This window comes from Aedes albopictus, chromosome 2 (assembly GCF_035046485.1).
Source record: "Aedes albopictus strain Foshan chromosome 2, AalbF5, whole genome shotgun sequence".
Classification (NCBI taxonomy): Eukaryota; Metazoa; Arthropoda; class Insecta; order Diptera; family Culicidae; genus Aedes; species Aedes albopictus.
Genome location: NC_085137.1, coordinates 506,296,273 through 506,315,157, shown reverse-complemented (window position 1 = coordinate 506,315,157; position 18,885 = coordinate 506,296,273). Strand labels below are relative to the sequence as shown.

Genomic DNA, 18,885 nt, shown 5'->3' with positions numbered 1-18,885 from the left:
GCATTCTCGAGTGAGTAAACGAGCTGGCATGCAACCCCCCGGCAACATTGAGAAGGAATACCGTAAAATTGGGTAAAGTTTACCGCTTCTTACTGTCGAACAAACAACAGCTGGTTCTAGTTCTAGTGACGGCATTCTCACTGCTTTGGCAAATGTCTACACGCTAATGACGTGTTCGTGTAAAAACTACTTCCACATTTCAATTTTCTTACGCGTGTTTCTCAAAGATCTCTCATCATGGCTCATGGTATGAAAGTTTGGCGAGATTCATTCTAAATTACTTTGCAATACCTGCAGGAAACTGATCACTTTTATCAACTACCCTCCGCCTACGGTACCAGCCAAACGAAGGGTGATGTCATACTTTCGTGTCAGCCAAAGGTGATACAATCGGCTGAATTTAGCGGGATGAGAAAACTGGTCGGGTTGGTTTGAGCTTCAGCGCAATTGCCTCCATCTGCATCACTTTAGAGACGCAATTCGCGTGATCGTATATTGTCTCTGTGTGTGCTTCGCAGCAGCAGCGCTATTGAATCATTTTTAATAACCAACCCGGTGACTGCATTAACCTATTTTTCCCCTCAACTCCGCCTGTGCGAATTTTCGTAATTAATCAGAGCGTGATCATTCCCGCCCCGTTTTCCCCGTGGTGCGGAACTCCAAAGAAGGCAGTTTATCAATCTACCATCTTCCTGGCTGTGTCGCTCGAAGAAAAAAAGCTCTTAAATACCGTTTTCCATGGCGCGTAATTTTATTACCTGTTGGGCGACGTTTCTCATCCCCTTCCTTCCCCATCGCAGTCAACTCGCCAACTTTTCATCCCAGGTGCAACTTTGAACGCACTATTTATCACTCGTTAAATCTGCGCCAACTCGGTAGACGCACGACCACGACGATGGCGACTTCAACTTGTATAACTTTTCCCCAAGTCGAGTCGGCGCGGAATGGAATGGATGGCGGTAAGTCACTGCTAAGTACACGGTAGCCGTATCTTTTGAACCAAAACCCTGATGCAACTAGATGCCTTATGATGACGGTCGGTGGTGGTGGCGTGCATTTCCAGTTTGGTAGTCACAACCAAATACACGCACCGCAGAGAAACCTCAACCCGGCCAGCGAGTAGTATGCTGTTGGAGACAACACATAATTAACCTTAAACACCTTTCCATTTCCCTGCCTGGGGAAGCTTTGTGTGGTGCTGCGGATGCGTTAAGCTTTATGCCAGATTTTGCATGAGTGAATCTTTATTTGTTACAGTTGGTTCCAGTTTTAGCCTACGGGTCGTCTTAGTGTCTCCGTACTACACTCAACCTTGGACTGCTAAGTATTATTAGTAAAGCATGTTAGTGGATAACTCCAATGTAATTCTAAAAAATCCAGTTTAGAAGTTTTTTGTTCTCTCTTAAGAAATTTTCCGACAATACCGTCGTTTTGACTGAAAAAAAGCAACCGTCTGTACAGCCAACCAACCACTAATACGTTATGCTCGGTAGCATCCTGAAGCAGCATATGAAGACACTTCTTCAGACACTGTGATTTGCTTGGTAGCAGACAAAAGGCTTTTAATTACATCACAACACACTAGCTTAGCCGACAGGGTGCGATCTTCAAGCTTGTGAAGCGCGCAAAAGTTATGCGACGGTGACAACGAAGTCGTCGCCCAGCACGACTCTACGCAACTGCACCATGTTGACGAATTGATGTTCATCATTTAGATACCGTTTAGCACGACGAAGACGACGGTGTAGCGAAGAGGCGCCTCAGGCCTCTGAATGTGACATACCACCTGAGAACAACGGTTTTGCCTTCCGATGAGGAAAGGGTTTGGGTATCATTGGGGCTGGCTGGTTAGGCAAATATGTGTGTCACCACATCTGCTGATCGAAGATTGGTTGTGAGCATTTGGGACACATGAAGGTTGTATGGTGTCACAAGATGTTATGAAGAAACTTAAACACATGAGTAGTAAAATGTAGTTCATTGGGCGTATGGATAGATTGTAAATATTGATTATACAATTAAAAATAGACGATTTAAGATACTTCTGAGAAAAAAACATAAATGGTGAAAAGCAAGATTTTTTTTGGTAACGATAAACATTCTTCAAAAAGTTCATTGATTCATCCCTGAAAAATTCATCACCATATGAAATTTGATCACTGATTGCCTTTCTACAGCTCTCGGCCCCTATGAAGAGCTTTCTAAGTAACATTGCAGTGCAAAGATACTCTACAACAACCACAGGTTACGATAGTCTTTCGATATCTGCACCAAAAAGATATAGTCCCCAGCTGAAACCGTTGCTCTCTGATTGCTTCACTATATGTCTGAGTACGGGAGTACATCCAGACTATCTAAAACAAGCTCTTATGTACTAGTTGAAAAGTGCCTATTTGTTTAAAAAAAACATCATTACCTTTTGTACGGGATGACGTAGCAACATTCTCTGCGCACGAAAATACGTATTTTGAAAGCTCCAAAAGTGGTTCTCAGACGACTTTAATAAGAAATTTGAAACAAAAAAGGTATAAAAATAAAACTGTTTTGACCAAATTCGGAGCATTTTTCCATAGTGTTCATAGGGTGGCGCTGCTGGAACAAATCGTTTTATCACTCTATCATTTTTATTTCAAATTTTTCGTCAAAGTCGTTTGGGAATTACTTTGATAGCATTCCAAAACGCACATTTTCGTACGCGGAGAATGCTGCTAAGTCATTCCGTTCAAAAGATATTGATGTTTTTTTAGAAAAAATAGGCACTTTTCAACTATTTTATTTTCTTTAGTTACAGAAATAAACCCTCGTTGATTTTTGTATGTGTTTCATAACTATATTTCACTAGCACTCAAGCAGCCGTAGTAATGCCTTTCGCTCCAACACGTAATAACGCTTTTTGAATAAACTTTTATTTTTGAGAAATAAACGCCTGTAACTATTGGACCAAAAAAAAAAAACAAAAAGAAATGAAAAAAAAAGAAAAACATAAGAGACAACGACCGTCTCCACGCACGAAACGAAGAAATAAAAACAGAAAAAGTTACAGCCATAAATCCCTTTCTTATTGAACCACCCTAAGCTTAATCAGATAAATATCTCTTTGCCTAAGAGTATATACAGTTAATATAGCAAAAAAAGTTTGATTTTCAATTTCTTTGAAAATATAGTCCACTCTAATTTTCATTTAAATTCAAATAGAGTTTTGTTTTCAGGAAAAACTTTGTGGCAGACCATTTTTGTCAAACAACTATTTGAAAGCACGGAATACATGTTTCCTCGTAAATCTATGTCCAGGACCAGATTTCTGGGTATTGGAACCACTTCTAATGCCCTTGGCTGAGATTCATAAATTATAAATGTGCATAAAATAAAATGGGAATAAAAAGAGGGAGTTTTGTGAATAAATCAAGGCAGGGCCGAGAACAGATCTTGTTCCTGGGCATTTGAGATGGGGCTGAAGGGGGTTTCCAGGAAGTTTCCAGAGAGCCCAAACAAGAGGGCTTCAAGGGGCTCAAGGGTGTTTCAGGAGCCATTTAAAGGCGTTCCGTTAAGTTTCGTTGACGTTTTAATGGGATTTCAAGCACGTTTCAAAGAGCTTCAAGGGCGATTCAGAGGGGGAGGGATCTCAGGAGGCTTTAAAGGGAGTTACAAGAGATTTTATGGACGTACCAAGGCATTTCAGAGAATTTCAGGGGGTTTCAGGAACGTTTTAAGGGCGTTCGGAGTGAATGTAAAAGCGTTTGATAGCACTCCAGAGGAGTGTCAAGGGACTTTCAGGTGCGTTTCAGAGTGTTTCTGGAGCCTTTAAAGGCGTTTTAAAGCATTTCAGGGTCGCTTCAAGGATTTTTCTGAAGGTGGCTCAAGAATTGAAGGGCGTTTATGGCTTTATGAGTATTTAAAACGGATTACGGGGATTTTGGGGTGTTTCAATAGTATGAAGCGCTCCAAAGACTCTCTGGAATTCTCTGACACTCCATGAGACCCCATGAAACCGTCTGAAACCACTTGGAACGATTTTTTTTTTGAAAATTTTCCGTGAGTTGTTGTTGTTGTTTATTTAACTTATAATTTTGAAAGAGGGAAAAGCCCCCTTAAGTGATTTCCTTGCATTTCGAAATCGTTCTCAAAGAGGCATAAAACCTCTTTATCTTAGTTTTTTTTCCGCGAGTTCGGGAATAGTTTTTCCGGCTTTTCTTTTCAAATTTTCTCAACGGTGAAAAATTTTGTGGAAAAATTTTTCCGGTTCATATTTTTTTTTTGGATTTCTGAGAAAATTTGGTTCCATTTTCTGAAAAAACCTTTGTTCTATGATGCTTCGTTCTTGATTTATAAGTCAAAGTCAAAGTTCAAAGTTCAAAGTATGTAGTGTCAGGGGAAAACAAAGAATTTCCACCTGAGTTTTCCGGGAAAATAGGCGACCCTGAATTTTTCTCAATTTTTTTATTCATATATTCATGAGCCCAGAGTGTGGAAAAATTTAAATAAAAATCTAAGACCCTTCGGTCCAATCCCGTACGGTAAAAAAAATTGCCCTATCTCAAATTGAGATTCAAGAGCATTTAAATGGGAGACTGCAAGTTTCAGGGGCGGTTCGAAGCATTTCAAGTGTGTTTCAAGGGATTTAAAGTATTCTTGTTAAGGTGAATTAGAAGTTACAGGGCATTTACGGATATTTTAAAGAAAATAGGGGGATTTCAGGGCCCATATAGCCGAGGCGGTAAACGCACGGGTATTCAGCATGACCATGCTGAGGGTGACGGGTTCGATTCCCGGTCGGTCCAGGATCTTTTCGTAATGGAAATTTCCTTGACTTCCTTGGGCATAGAGTATCTTCGTGCCTGCCACACGATATACGCATGCAAAATGGTCATTGGCAAAGGAAGCTCTCAGTTAATAACTGTGGAAGTGCTCATAGAACACTAAGCTGAGAAGCAGGCTTTGTCCCAATGAGGACGTTACGCCAAGAAGAGAGAGAGAGAGAGGGGGATTTCAGGGCGTTTCAATAGTATACAGTGCTCCAGAGACCTCATGGAACTCCCCGAAACCCCATAAAACCCCCTGAAACCCCTTGAGACCGATTGGATCGCCCCTGAGACCCCCAGATAGCCGAGATCCCATGAAATGTCCCTGAAACTCCTGGTAATCTCCCTGTATCCTCTGGGACACCCAGAAACACATCTGAGATCCCTGGAAACTCCCACGAAACCAAAAACTGTAGTCTGCATGACAATCATGATGTATGATTATGGCTATCATGCAACAGAAACATTCACGAACACGGCAAAATTTAGTAAACCAATGAAATTCCAGTGGTTCTGAAAACTGCTAGGACATGCGGATAACTAAAGAACCGGAAGTGTGAGGAATTGGAGACATTGTTTTTTTTTTTATTGCGCGTTCCTAGGGTCACAACCCCCAATGAAGCAGTGGCTAAATCTTCCGTACACAGCTCTCAACTGTGTAAATAATTACGGTCTACGTCTAATACATTAAGAAAACTTATGCCATATGAATGTTTTCGGATCCAGTTGTGTAAGTTGATGTCAGAATTCGATGTCCTACGCCATTTTCGAACCCAATATGTCGGCCTCCGGTTTGTGAAGATAATAGTTGATAACCTTTGTTTTATAGGGATTTCCACAAAGGGGGTTGCTTGAGGTTTTCGGGGAGCGTAACAGGGGCACTACTGGTGGTTCCAGAGAGTAACGCACCTGAGACCTTTCTGAACCCCTAAAAACGCCCCTGAAGCCCCATGCTACGCTTCTGAAACCTGCGAGTAGCCTTTGTTACAAAAATCATAAAAACCTTCTCAACCATGCCAAAAATTCTCTGAACTTCCTGAAACGCCTCCAAAATCTCGCTAAAACTCAACTTGATCCCATTTAACGCACAAGAGACCCTCCTGAACCCCCGAAAACGCCTACGTAATGCATCTGAAACCTGCAGAAAATCCTCTGAGGTTACCTGAAATGCCTTCTAAATCTCCCTTAACTCCCTCAGATCCCATGTAACACACCTGGACCCAAAGCCCCGAAAACCCTCTGATACGCCCCTGGTACCTCCAGGTACCATCTGAAACTCCTTTGAATCCCGCAGTGTCGCAATATCGCAGTGTGCTGTGCTGCCAGGAGTCTCATGAAAATCCTGTGGGTGCGAGCTTGGCGCATGGTCCACTGCACGAATTTATGCTGGCCTGCTTGCTCTCACAGGAAATTTGACGTTTGAGCAGTGCTGACACCGCTCAAACGTCAAATTTCGTGTGAGAGTAAGCAGGCCAGTAGAAATTCATGCAATTCTTCATTACACCAACGAACCTAACCCCAAAATGACTGACAGTTCTCACGTCATTTTGACAGATGTAATATGAGCATGAAAAGGACGGCAACGAGAAAGTAGAATATTTGATCCATCTTTTTCATGCATGTGTGTGGTCTGTCAAAATGACCTGAGAATTGTCAAAGATTTTCATGGCTTGCTTTATTGGTGTAATGAAGAATAATCCATAGCTCCCGGGAGCTCGTCTCATGCGCTGCGTGAGCTGTTGGTATCTAAGGGGAAAAATAACTTCATGGTAACGAAGAACCTCAACAACTTTTTTCCGTACACAACTCAAGTGTCTGGTTGGTCTATACGATACGACTAGGGACTCTCAATGCAAAGGTTAAGGTTTCAATTCTCGATCGTTTAGGAAGTTTTTTGTCGTGAAATTTTCCAATTTAATCAGCGCATGAGACGAAGCTCATGAGACACATCTTGAGAAAAATGAGGCGCACTACTTTCTCACTAGAAGTCTCAAAATGTACAGTGCTCCTGGGAGTTCGCTTGCAATGCGGCTCCCGCACATGGGACTAGAGCACGCGTACATCAACTCTGGTAACACCCCCAAAATCGCTTCTGTGACCTCCCGGTACCCCAGGAACTTCAAGGACTCTCTCGAACACCCATGAGATCTCCTGGGACCCTTTGAAACACCACTGACACCCGATGGCAGTTCTTTAGAACTCACTGAGACTCCTTGTAGCACACTTGGAGCAACTCTTGAGACCCCCTAAAACCCACCTGAGGCTTCCTGAGATCCTCTGAAGCGCCTCTGAGACCCTTCGTAACGCCCTTAAACCCCCTGAAAGGACCCTGAGCCCCCCTTAAACACCTCTGAGACTCCTTGGTATTCCTTGAAATCCTTTCGGATGCCCAGAATCACCCCTGCAACCTTCCTCTTTGACGTTTCGGTGATTTATATTGGAATAAATGGTTCGCGCACACTAGGTAAATATGTCAATTCATAACTGTTGGGTGGGTTTCTGGGTGAAACCGAATTGTGAGTTCTAGGGAAAAGCATTTCGCTGAGGGGTCTGGGTAAACTCCTACTCCAGTGGAATTCCAGTAAGGTGGCGGTTCGTATTACACGGTTGGTAAAATTCTATTAAATCAAAATCTGAATTATTTCAGGAATTTCTTCTACGTTTCCTCTAAGAATTCCTTCTGAGAATGCTCTTGAGATTCTTCATGGGATTTCCGAAGAGTTACGAGATTCTTCACGGAATTTGTTTCGAGATTCCTCCAGGAACTCTTTCAGGAATTTCTCTAGAGATACTTTCTCAAATTTCTTCAAGAATTGCTTCCAGGATTTCTCCAGCGATTTCTTCCAGGATTCCTTCGCTTTCAGGAATTCTTTCTGGGACTTCTCCATGAATTCGTTTCGAGATTCCTCAAGAAATTCGTTTCAAGATCCCTACAGGAATTCGCACCGAGCTTCCTCCAAAACTTAAGGGACATTTGTAGGAATGCCTGTTAATGAACTCTTGGAGGAGTTCAAGTAAGAATTTCTGGATGAAACCTATCAATAGCTAGCTCCTCAAGGAATTTCACAAGAAAGGAGGATTCTCAGCAGGAACTCCGTGTTGAATCCTAGAAAGAAATTCTAGAGCAATGACAGAAGACGCTCATTAAGGAATCCCAGAAGGAACTCCTGGTCAATCTCAGAAAATAATGAACTCCGGAGAAACGTCCGAGAGAAGTCCTAATTCCAGAAAGAGCTCCTGGGGGAATCTCAGAAGGTATAATCCTCTAATGGAAGGAACTCTTTGGAGAATGCCTGAAGAAATTTCTAGAGTTATTTCAGATGGAGCTGCTTGAGACATCTCGGAAGAAAATCCTGAAGAAACTTCGAAAATATTCCTGGAGGAATCCAGGAAGGCATTCCTAAAGAAAGTGTGGAAGGATTCCTTGAAGGGATCTCGTTAGAAGCTCCTGAAAGAATTTCAGAAAGAACTCTGGGGGAATCCCAGAAGGAACCCTTGAATGAATCCAATAAGGTTTCATTGAATCCTAGAAGACTTGAGGAGACTTAGAAGGAACTCCTTGATGAATCCCAGAATAAATTTCTGGTTGAATCCCAGATTTTTCCTCTTAAGAAGTTTTAGAAGAAACTTCTGGAAGAATTTCAGATGGAGCCTTCGAAAGTATTCTGAATTAACCCCTGAAAAATTCCTGAAAGAACTTCTGAAGCAATCTAGAAGCAGTTACTGAAATAATCCTAGAAGAAATTCCGAGAGGAATCGGGTCCCTGGAAGATTCTCCAGAGGAATTCCTGGAGGATTCTCGGAAGGAATTTCTGAAGAAATCCCGGAACTCCTGGAAGAACACTCCCCCTAAAGAAATTCCAAAAAGAAAAATCTAGAGGTACTCCTTCTGGGTACCTGGGAAGGAGGAGGGTCCCGAAAACAACTCCTGGAGAGTTCTCAGAAGGAACTCCAAGGGAAATCCCACCAGTAAGTCGTTGATGCTTCCTAACGCATACGAACCCAGATTTTGAACTTAATTACGTAACCTAATCTGGGTTCAATGAAATTTTGAACCGCGTACTTAGTACAAACTACCACCCACCCTCCTTTGTCACATTTCTAGTACGGGACCTCAATATTTTCTGTAAAGGTCGCCACGTTCAGAAAACTCCAACCCCCCGCCACCCTCCAAAAGCATAACCCAAGCAACACACATGTTATAATAGAGCTACGACAGCGCAAGTTTTGGTTGTATAGAAGTTTATTTTACGTAATTCTAACATTGTGTTGAAATAACGTAAAATAAACTTCTATACAACCAAAACTTGCGCTGTCGTAGCTCTATTATAACATGTGTGTTGCTTGGGAACGTAATTTCTGTAGAGCCCGTTGCCAAAATCCCACAATTCCAGAAGAAAGTGGCCCAGACCGCAAAGAAAATGTCTTACCCTAAACCGCTCAATTCGGGTGCCCATACTTTCTGGGACACCCTATATTCAAGTAATTTTGCGAAAGTTACTTCATGGTTTCTTTAATAAACTCCTCTTTTAAATTTCCTTGAATATACTCCACGAAATTCTTCAAGCTCCAAGATTCAAAACAAGTTAATATACACAAAAATATAAACATGAAACAAAACAAGTCACTTGCATGAAATTTCTTGACGAAAAAGCCTTGGTTTGAATCTTGATGATTGAGTTTAAATTTCTGCATTCCTTATTTCTGTTTTCAATTTGCTCAAATGAATTTATCCATGTAAAGGTTCTCTGAGCCAAAATTCTAAGTTCACATTAATTAATAAATTCACACGTTGAACAAGATCATTGGAGTTAAATATAGACTATTTTTGAATCAAGTTATTTTTTGAAGGCTCTCTTATAGACCTGCATTTATAGTCCTCTATGAATTTATGCACATTAGCAGCTCTCATTTTCATCAATAGTATGTCTTGAACACAAAGGATTTGTATCTTTATTTCTGAGAATAAGGAATTATTTCAAAATCACATACCTTTTAAGAACGTTCTAAGGCCCAACCTCGAAAAGCAGCGTTAGCTTGTCTGGAAGTAGCTGATGAAACTCATTGATATATCAAATATGCAGCAAATGCAGGAACGCTATGAAATCGACCGCTCCTTCTTAGTTTGTCTCGGTGTTTATCCAATGCATCCACTATATTACTTCAAATTCTGCTCGTCAACTCATTTTCCACAACTCTTACGTAAAGCGCTCTTCTATTCTTATCGCTACACTACTCCAACAACATTCTTTTACGACGGGAAAGGCTTCACAGAGCTAATGGACACACTCAGTCGCCAACAATCTCGCTCGAACGGATGTATAACAACAACAGCAAACAGCACTCCAAAGCCGGTCTTCTTGACGTTCTCGACTCACTTCCTAGACTTAATGACACTTCGTACTAACACACAGCTCCGCAAAACCACACACCACCGGTTCTAAAGGTCGAAATCGCACTTTTTACACATCAACGAACCTCAGCGGAATTCGTCGTGAAACGCCAGCCGGAAATGATTTCTGCCACTCAATCAACGCGTTTTGCCACTAATTACTAGTTGCCATTCAACGCACCAAACAACAATCTTCCAATATTTGGATGCCACTCACCGATGAAAACAATATCAAACGCCCAAGAGTTCGAAAACACTTGTTCAATTAGCAATCACAAACACTCGACTCGGAATCTCTTGCGCCGCTAAACACACTCAAATCGCTTTTATTCGTTTTGAGTCACACACCACTGCTCCCCGAACGTACAGAAGATTTAGGTAATCCACGCACAACAAAATAGACTTCACCAGAAATCAGGCGACGAACCCGGATCAACGCGATCACCTCCGTCAAATTGCACCACTGACAAACCGTGTGTGTGATCTATGCGATCTGCTGGCACTTCTAGATTCCTTGTTGCCCGCAAAAGTCGCGCTCCGGTGAAACAAGAGACTGCGCAATTACACACTACACACTGACAGACTGAACTGACTGCTCCGGCTTGTGAATGCAACGCGCGCGCGCCCTCGCACACAGGTGAAAACTCGAAAACACACAGTTCCTCGTCGTCGCCGCTAGCTCGGTGAAGGTAAAGCACACAGTGTGGGACACGCCGCGAGTACGATCGAAGGAAGACCGGCCGTGATTCGGACGTTGCGCACGCGATCAAGTCTCGAAGAGAACTGAGCGGTCGTCTGCTGGACGGGTGGAATGTAAACAGAGCCAACGCTCCTTCCCGGTACGGTGTGTGCGGTGCACGATGGGGCTCTCGATCAATGAGCGAGAGATCAGTCAGGTGTGCGTGTTTGTGTGATTGCGGGGGTTCGCCCCAGGTGGTAGCTTGAAAGCTCTGCGTGATCGTGGCGAAGAAGGTGGGCGAAGATCGTTGGATTTTTTTGCTGAAGTTTGGGAAGCCCTTTTGAGGTTCGTTTCCATTGCAAAAGCTCCATTGAATAAATGCTAAGGCTTAAGTTGCCTAAATTTTAACTTTTTAGGCTTGAAACCTAAATATCCAGACGCTAATGAACCAAAAAGAATTAAAATTAAATAAAGAGATGACGAAGATATCAACAGTATGCTTTTCCCTGTTTTTTTTATGAATTTGACCCAATATTTCTGACTCATACATAATATTGACATTTATTTATTTTTTTTTTTCATTTATTAACGACATTTTACACCAAGGGGTGCATTCATGTCCTCGATATATATTGACAAGTGACCTCAAATCTATTTAGGCAAGTAAGTAAGGTAACGTCACCTAAATTAGATTGTGATCAAACAGTTGTAGGACTGAGGACAAGAAAAGAGGAAGCGAGTAGAGTTGAGTGAAGTTCAGGGTGTGTTCAAGGGTGAGAGATTAGCGGGGGTTGGGACTGTTTAAAGTTCCCTAACAAGAGCATAAGTCATCGGATCGACATCCATAACTTGTTATCGAATGAAACTCATGCTTTCACAGTCTCAAGTAAATATGTGCTATCAAGGTTAATGTCTATTTGAGAATCTCTGAGAGCTATCTTCTGTAAAGTGTTCAGTCTTGAAACACGTCTGAAACGCCCTGGATCGTATACTTGATTCTAGTCCAATCGTGATACAGCTTGAAATGTCTCTCAAACCACTCTGAACTCTCCATGAAACTCATCTGAGAGCCTCTGGGATGGGAACACTCACTTGCAAAGAATTACACTCAGGCTTGATAATCCTCCTCGAAATAAAAAGAGTTTTGCAACATGCTCTAGAGCGGTGTTTTGCTTTTGCCTCGTCGCGAGGGAGCGAACGAACCCCAAACAGAGAGGCAATAAAAACTGAGCGAGGAAGAGGGGAACAAAAAAAGAGCCGATGATTATTTCGGGTTTTTGAGTGCGATTTTCGCCTCGAGAGTCTTTCTTTGTATGGGAGTGGAACTCGCGAGAGCTTTTTGAGTGGACATGAGAAACACAACAAGCAATTATGAGTGTTGGACGAACTCCTCGCTGCGCGGCAAGCTCGCGCTCGGTGCTGTTGAGGATTTGCGTTGTGATTTCTGATTTTTATTTTCACTCCTCAGAAAATCACCAAAATCGCTTACTAATTTTCTCACGAGGAAGTTTCTGTCAAGCCTGGTTACACTAACTTGCTATTTTCTCAGCTCAGAAGAGTGCAATCAAGAAACGAAGTATGGACGACTTGTGCCTTGTGGTTTTGTCTAAAAGTTTGCCGAAAAGAGTAGAGGTCGCACTCGCATACCAAAGTCGTGACAGAGCGGTGACAGCGACTCTCCACGAGGTGAGTGTAATTTACCTTGTGGAGAGCTGCTTTCGCAGCTTCCTCGCGATTTTGGCATGCGTGTGCGACCTCTACTCAATTAGGCAAACTTGTAGACAAAACCATAAAGCAAAAGTCGTCCATACATCGTTTCTTGATTGCACGCTTTTGAGTTCAGAAAACAGCAAGTGAGTGTAACTCTTTGCAAGTGAGTGTTCCCACCCTTGCTCTGAATTCCCCTAAAACACCTCCGAAATCTCCCGAAACGCTCTGACACGCTTTTTTTCTGTTCGGATGAGCCACTGCGACCAGTATTTAGATCTTTTGTGGCAATACCCATATCCTTAGTATTTAGTGCATGTCGTACTACTCCATTGTCATTGAGAGGCAATGGAGAATCGATTTCTGTACAGATTTTGTTTTATTACCTCAGAGGTTCGAGAATTCGAATGTGATGAAAAAGTACCGTTTTCACAGGGATACAAATCCCAGCGAGAGTGCTCCCTTTATCACACGTAATCGATTCTATTTCTGAGTAAAACAAAGCGCTAGATCTGATATTTGTCCATGCATCGGAACTCTGGCTTCATCCATGTCTTGCTTCTAGTTTAGTCCCAGGACAACATTGAAAAACCCGGGGCTTTAGGCTAGTTGCAAAATGCTGTCAAATTAGAGAATGTGTTCGGTAATAAGAATTCACGTGAGTCCTTGTATCACCAGTACTTATCAGTCCTTAGTAGGTTATTACGCAATTAGATATGCGAAGCATGTTTGTTTTCCGTACATCAAGTGTAGTCTCTGCGACGACAAACCGAGTCTTTTAACTATCCGTAAGGCAAAATATATGCAATTTTAGAAACTGTCATTGGTAATAAGGGCTTTGTACCATGAATCCTTATTACCAAAACGCATTACCCTAGCTTAACAAGTTTGATGTCACCAAGGTTCAGTTTGGTAGATCTTACTCCGTAACGCAACTCAAAAGGGAGATCTGCCCACGTTACGGGCTCCGTTAAAGATCGAGCATGTTTTAAACCCCCTCAACCATTCATCCCTCGACACGGGTCGCCTGACACCTTGGATTGGAATTCCCTGTTTGGTGGGCTTTTACCCCCGGAACAGAGGGTCCATAGTGCTATTCTAAGCCGGCACTACACGGGCCTCTGACACGCTTAGAAACGCTTCTTAAACTTTCGAAACCTTATTTGAATACCTTATTTAAAATTCCACTAAAACGCCCATAGAACTGACCCGACAGCCTGCGCACCTCGAACTCCTCTTAAATCTTCTGAAACGCCCTGAATCACTCCCTAAAGCATCCATGGAACAAGCTTAAGAGCCCCTGTAGTACCCTAAAAGTAAAGACTGTTTTTATCAGAGTCCCGCAAATACAATTTCTTTTCATTGTTGTTTTCATTGCTATGTCTGTCGCTCTTCAAGAGGCCCCAATGAAAAATACCCATTTATGAGTTGGGCTGCCGAACTGGAGCCTCTTTAAGAGCGACAGAGATAGCAATGAAAAAATGGGTATTCTGACGGGAGCGTGTATTTTTGCTGGCCTGCTCGACAGATAGCTGATTTGACAGTTCAATAGATTTTGTTTTACTCTTTGCAGGACTCTGATAGAAACAGACTACCAAAAACCTGCTGAAACATCTTGAAACGTTCTGAGCTACTTTGAAACGGATTGATACGTTTCTGAAAATCATCCTAAAACCCCTAAATGTAAGTGACCTGAGAGCCCTTGTTGCCCCTAAAACTCTTCCAAAACGTCGTGAAACCTTCGTGGAACTTATTCCGAAAACTCCGTGAAGTTCATCTGAGACCTTGTGAAACCCCCTTGTTGCGGCGTCAACACAGGTCTTAGAGCAGATCAAAGATTTCGTTTATGATGATCAGCTTAAACTACAAACATTTTATTGGGTATAATTCAATTACTTAAACATACATGCACTTACAATCTTCAGTGTTTCTTCCGCACTAATATATAGGTTTCAAACCCTTCTAATTTTATAATTAAAAACTCTGCTTCTAGCACACTCAGGAAAATTGCCTCATACTTAATGGCAAATATCCATATGCCAAACCACATCCAAAGTATATGCAACCAATACCCGATTACGCAGGCAAATTAGCACATGAATAGTATGTGCTCTAAATTGTATGAGTCGCTGCTGTATGGTGCCTCATCAAAAGTATGAGTCGCACTAATGGAAAACATTTGTTTACCCCCATTGCAAAAATCCATGTCCCGGACACATAGAAGGAATAAAGATTTTTTTCCCAGTGCACTTTTTCGGCACTACTGCTCCTACGTCTGCCAGTAAACTGACTTCATCTTTCAAAGACCTCCTGATGGACCGATTAGGGTTGCCAGTCGCATCTGGAGCCCCAACACCCCTAAAATCCTTTGAAAACTCGTGGAACGCCCCAAAATATCCTGGAATACTTTGATACGCCGGGAATTTCCTCCAGGAGTACCGTCTGGGGATTCTATCTGCAATTTCTACCAGGAATTCCCTCTGGAGACTCCGTCAGGAATTCCGTCTGAAGAATTTCCGCTGGAGATTTGGAAAAGAATTACCACTGAAGATTTCGCCAGCAAAACGGTGAGTCGAAAAGGAAAGCTTCTGACTTTAGCTAGATTGAGGAGGTACGTCTCGAGCGTCTGTTCACCAAGAAGGTGCTGCTCAAACAGCGTCTGTTCTGGCATCCAGCGGCTGAGTATGAAATGCTCCTCCACCGGAAGCTATACCTAAAGTGGCAGCCCCACCACGCTGGATAGCCCAAGTAGCATTTTTCAGCCAAATAGACTAGAAGAGGTTTTTAGAACCTCTGCCTGCCACACGATATACACATGCAAAATGGTCATTGGCAGAGGAAGCTCTCAGTTAAAAACTGTGGAAGTGCTCATAGAACACTAAGCTGAGAAGCAGGCTTTGTCCCAGTGAGGACGTTACGCCAAGAAGAAGAAGAAGAAGAAGAAGAAGGTTTTTAGAACCATCATAAAATCAAAATAAAAGGAATTAAGCTGTATTACGGTTCTCAAAACCTCTTCAAGACTAATTGGTCAGAATGTTATTTGGGAGGGGGCCTTAGGACAGCAACCTACTGTTTCCGAAACCCAAAAAAAACGTATCAGAAACCGAAAATGAAAGATTATGAACTGATTCAACGGCAACGACTATTAGCGCGAAACAACGAACAAGAATTGGAACTTGGAATGTATTAACCCTAGCCCAGCATGGTAAACTGGCACAACTAGCCAATAAGGCATGCCGTATGAAGCTTAAGATCGTAGGACTGAGCGAAGTCCGTTGACCGAACTTTGGAGAACATAGATTGACGTCGGGTCAAATTCTGCTATACTCTGGCCTACGAGGTCATCATGCTCCTCACCACCGTGGAGTTGTTTTCCTGCTTAGCAGTCACATACATGCTGCGCTCATGAAGTGGGAACCTATTAATGACAGGATAATTGTAGCCAGATTCATAACACGGGTTCGAAACGACGAAACCTTACCATGATCCAGTGTTACGCATCAACCGATGCTGTCGAATTGCAAGATAAAGAGAATTTTTATAGTCAACGGAATTCTCTCGTGGACAAGATTCCGAAAGGTGATATCAAGATCCTCATGGGTGACTTCAACAAGAAGGTTGATTCCAACAACTCGAACTATGAGCACGTCATGGTCGTGGTCGGAGAAATGAGCGAAAACGGAGAGCTGTTTTCAGAGTTTTGTGGCAACAATGATATGGTGATTGGGGGATCGCTCTCTCCTCATCGACCAGTGCACAAAGTGACATGGGTTTCCTGTGATGTCGTCACGAAAAATCAAATCGACCACATCTGCATCGGCCGAAAATGGAGACGGAGCCTTCTTGATGTACGGAACAAACGTAGCGCCGACATTGCCTCCGACCGAGATCCGACTGCGCATTGCCAGGATCCAGTGACGGCGCGAAAATCGGGCACCGGTTCAATTCACGCCGATTGGAAAATGCTGCGGTGAATAAGTCCTTCGACGAGGAGCTAGAGAACCGTGCTGCGAATATTCCAGAAGGTGGAAGCGTCGAAGATCAATGGAGCACCATCAAGAAGGCCTTCAACGCCACCGGCGAGAATAATTTGGGTGAGCTACGCACCCGAAGAAAGCCGTGGATCACAGATGATACCTGGAGGAAGATAGCGGAGCGAAGGAACGCCAAAACCGCGATAGAGCGAGCGGCTCTCGAGAAGGAAATGAAACGCTCATGTAGATGGGACAAAAGAGCGTGGGCGGACTCCCTGTCCCTAGCCGATAAAGGCGAGAAAGCCGCAAACACCGGCGACATCCATCTCCTCTACGATGTCTCACGTCGCCTTAGTGGGACCAAGATGAATGCTACGATGCCCGTGAAAGACATGTCTGGACAGTTACTGACCGACCCGGCTGACCAGTTGAAACGCTGGCTCGAGCACTTTGGAAACTTTTTTTAAGTGTCGGCCACGCCATCAACACTTCAGCATGATCCGCCAAGGGTTCGACGCATTACCCGTGTCAACACAGAAGCTACATCAGTGCAGGAGATGGAAACAGCCATACGTAGCATGAAATTGAACAGGGCCCCAGGGGTCGATCGCATATCAGCTGAGATGCTCAAAGCTGACCCCGTAGTATCCGCACAACTACTGCATCAATTATTCTGCAACATATGGGAAACCGGGACATTTCCGGCCGACTGGATGCAAGGCGTCTTAGTAAAGGTACCCAAAAAGGGTGATCTGACTGTATGCGACAATTGGCGGGGCATCATATTACTGTGTATCGTTCTCAAAGTCTTCTGCAAAGTGATCCTTAACCGGATACAGGAGAAGATTGATGCAACTTCAACTTGATTCAACTTCCGACGGTAGCAAGCAGGATACCGTGCTGGACGATCCTGTGTGGACCATATTGTCACGCTCCGTATCATTCTGGAGCAAATCAATGAATTCCAAGAGTCTCTCTACCTGGTGTTCATTGATTACGAAAAAGCTTTCGAACGTCTCAATCACGAAAACATGTGGGAAGCCCTCAGGCGCAAGGGTCTCCCCGAAAAAAATATCGTCCTTTTCGTGCAGAGTACTGCACAACGGGGTTTTGTTCGATCCCATCAGGGTAGTTGCTGGAGTGAGGCAAGAATGTATACTATCACCGCTACTCTTCCTCATCGTAATCGACGAGATCCTGGTAGGCGCGATTGACCGTGAACCAAATCGTGGATTGCTGTGGCAGCCCATTACCATGGAGTACCTAAATGACTTCGAACTGACTGATGACGTAGCTCTCCTAGCTCAACGGCGGCCTGATATGCAGAACAAGCTCGATGATCTTGCCAATCGCTCCTCAGCGGCAGGTTTTACCATCAACGTCAACAAGACCAAATCGTTGGATGTAAACACGGTCAACCCTTCCAGCTTTAGGTGCACGGATCAAGAAGGCGAGGGCTGCTTTTGCGAGTTTAAGAAATGTCTGGAAAAACAACCAGATCAGTGGACGCATCAAAATCCGAATTTTTAACTCGAACGTGAAATCTGTGCTGCTATACGACAGTGAAACCTGGTGTGTATCAGCGTAACACACGCAAGGGCTGCAGGTCTTCATCAAAAGCTGCGTGCGGTATATAATTCGTGCATGGTGGCCTCACAATTGTGTAACACCATCGTCGATGTCATCAACAGCCGATAGCGACAGAAACTCGGGAGCGAAAGTGGAGACGGGTCGGCACACTCTACGCAGGGGCAGAAACGAAATCTGCAAGCAAGCAAGCGTTGGATTGGAACCCAGCAGGACATCGCAGCAGAGACAGACCCAGAGGCTTATAGCGGCGCAGCCTCTACAACGAAATCAAGCAAGTCGACAGAAATTTGACCTGGCCACAGGTCAAGGCGATGGCTAGCAATCGCCCAGGATCTAGGGGCGGGACAGCTTCAATAAAAATTAGTGGTATTAGCGGTATTAGGAAATACTAATCCTGAAATATACCGCCTTGGAGAGAATTTTAAACAAGCAAGCCATGATAAAAAAAAAAACTCATGTGTTGACATGTACTGTACAATGCTCGGTACAACGCGTACTACAACGGACTACTGCCAGGCACCGCAATCGCAAACAGATGTCAGAAGTTTTGGCAATTTGATACAAGTAATAGTGAATTTAAAACAAACTAGTATGAGTATGACTGGATTGAACTGGGCATTTTTAGATCACTACATCATGGTATCCCTCAAGAGATCGCTCGAGCGGTGCGGCGGTTGTGGACTTCGGTTTCTTCCGTTCCTCCTGGTTGTGTTATCAGATCAAGTTTGCGTGTGTGCATGGGAG

At 43.4% G+C, this 18,885-nt stretch overlaps 1 protein-coding gene across 5 annotated transcripts in view; it reads right to left on the bottom strand.

The window, feature by feature from the left end:
• LOC109621712 (uncharacterized) overlaps positions 1-11,043 on the bottom strand; it is a 438,995-nt gene extending 427,952 nt beyond the window's left edge. For all 5 annotated transcript variants that reach the window (XM_062854500.1, XM_020075850.3, XM_020075849.3 and 2 more), the window contains exon 1: positions 9,792-11,043. The gene's annotated coding sequence lies outside the window, so the exon portion shown is untranslated. The remainder of the gene's footprint in view (positions 1-9,791) is intronic.
• Between the last annotated feature and the right edge of the window lie 7,842 nt (positions 11,044-18,885).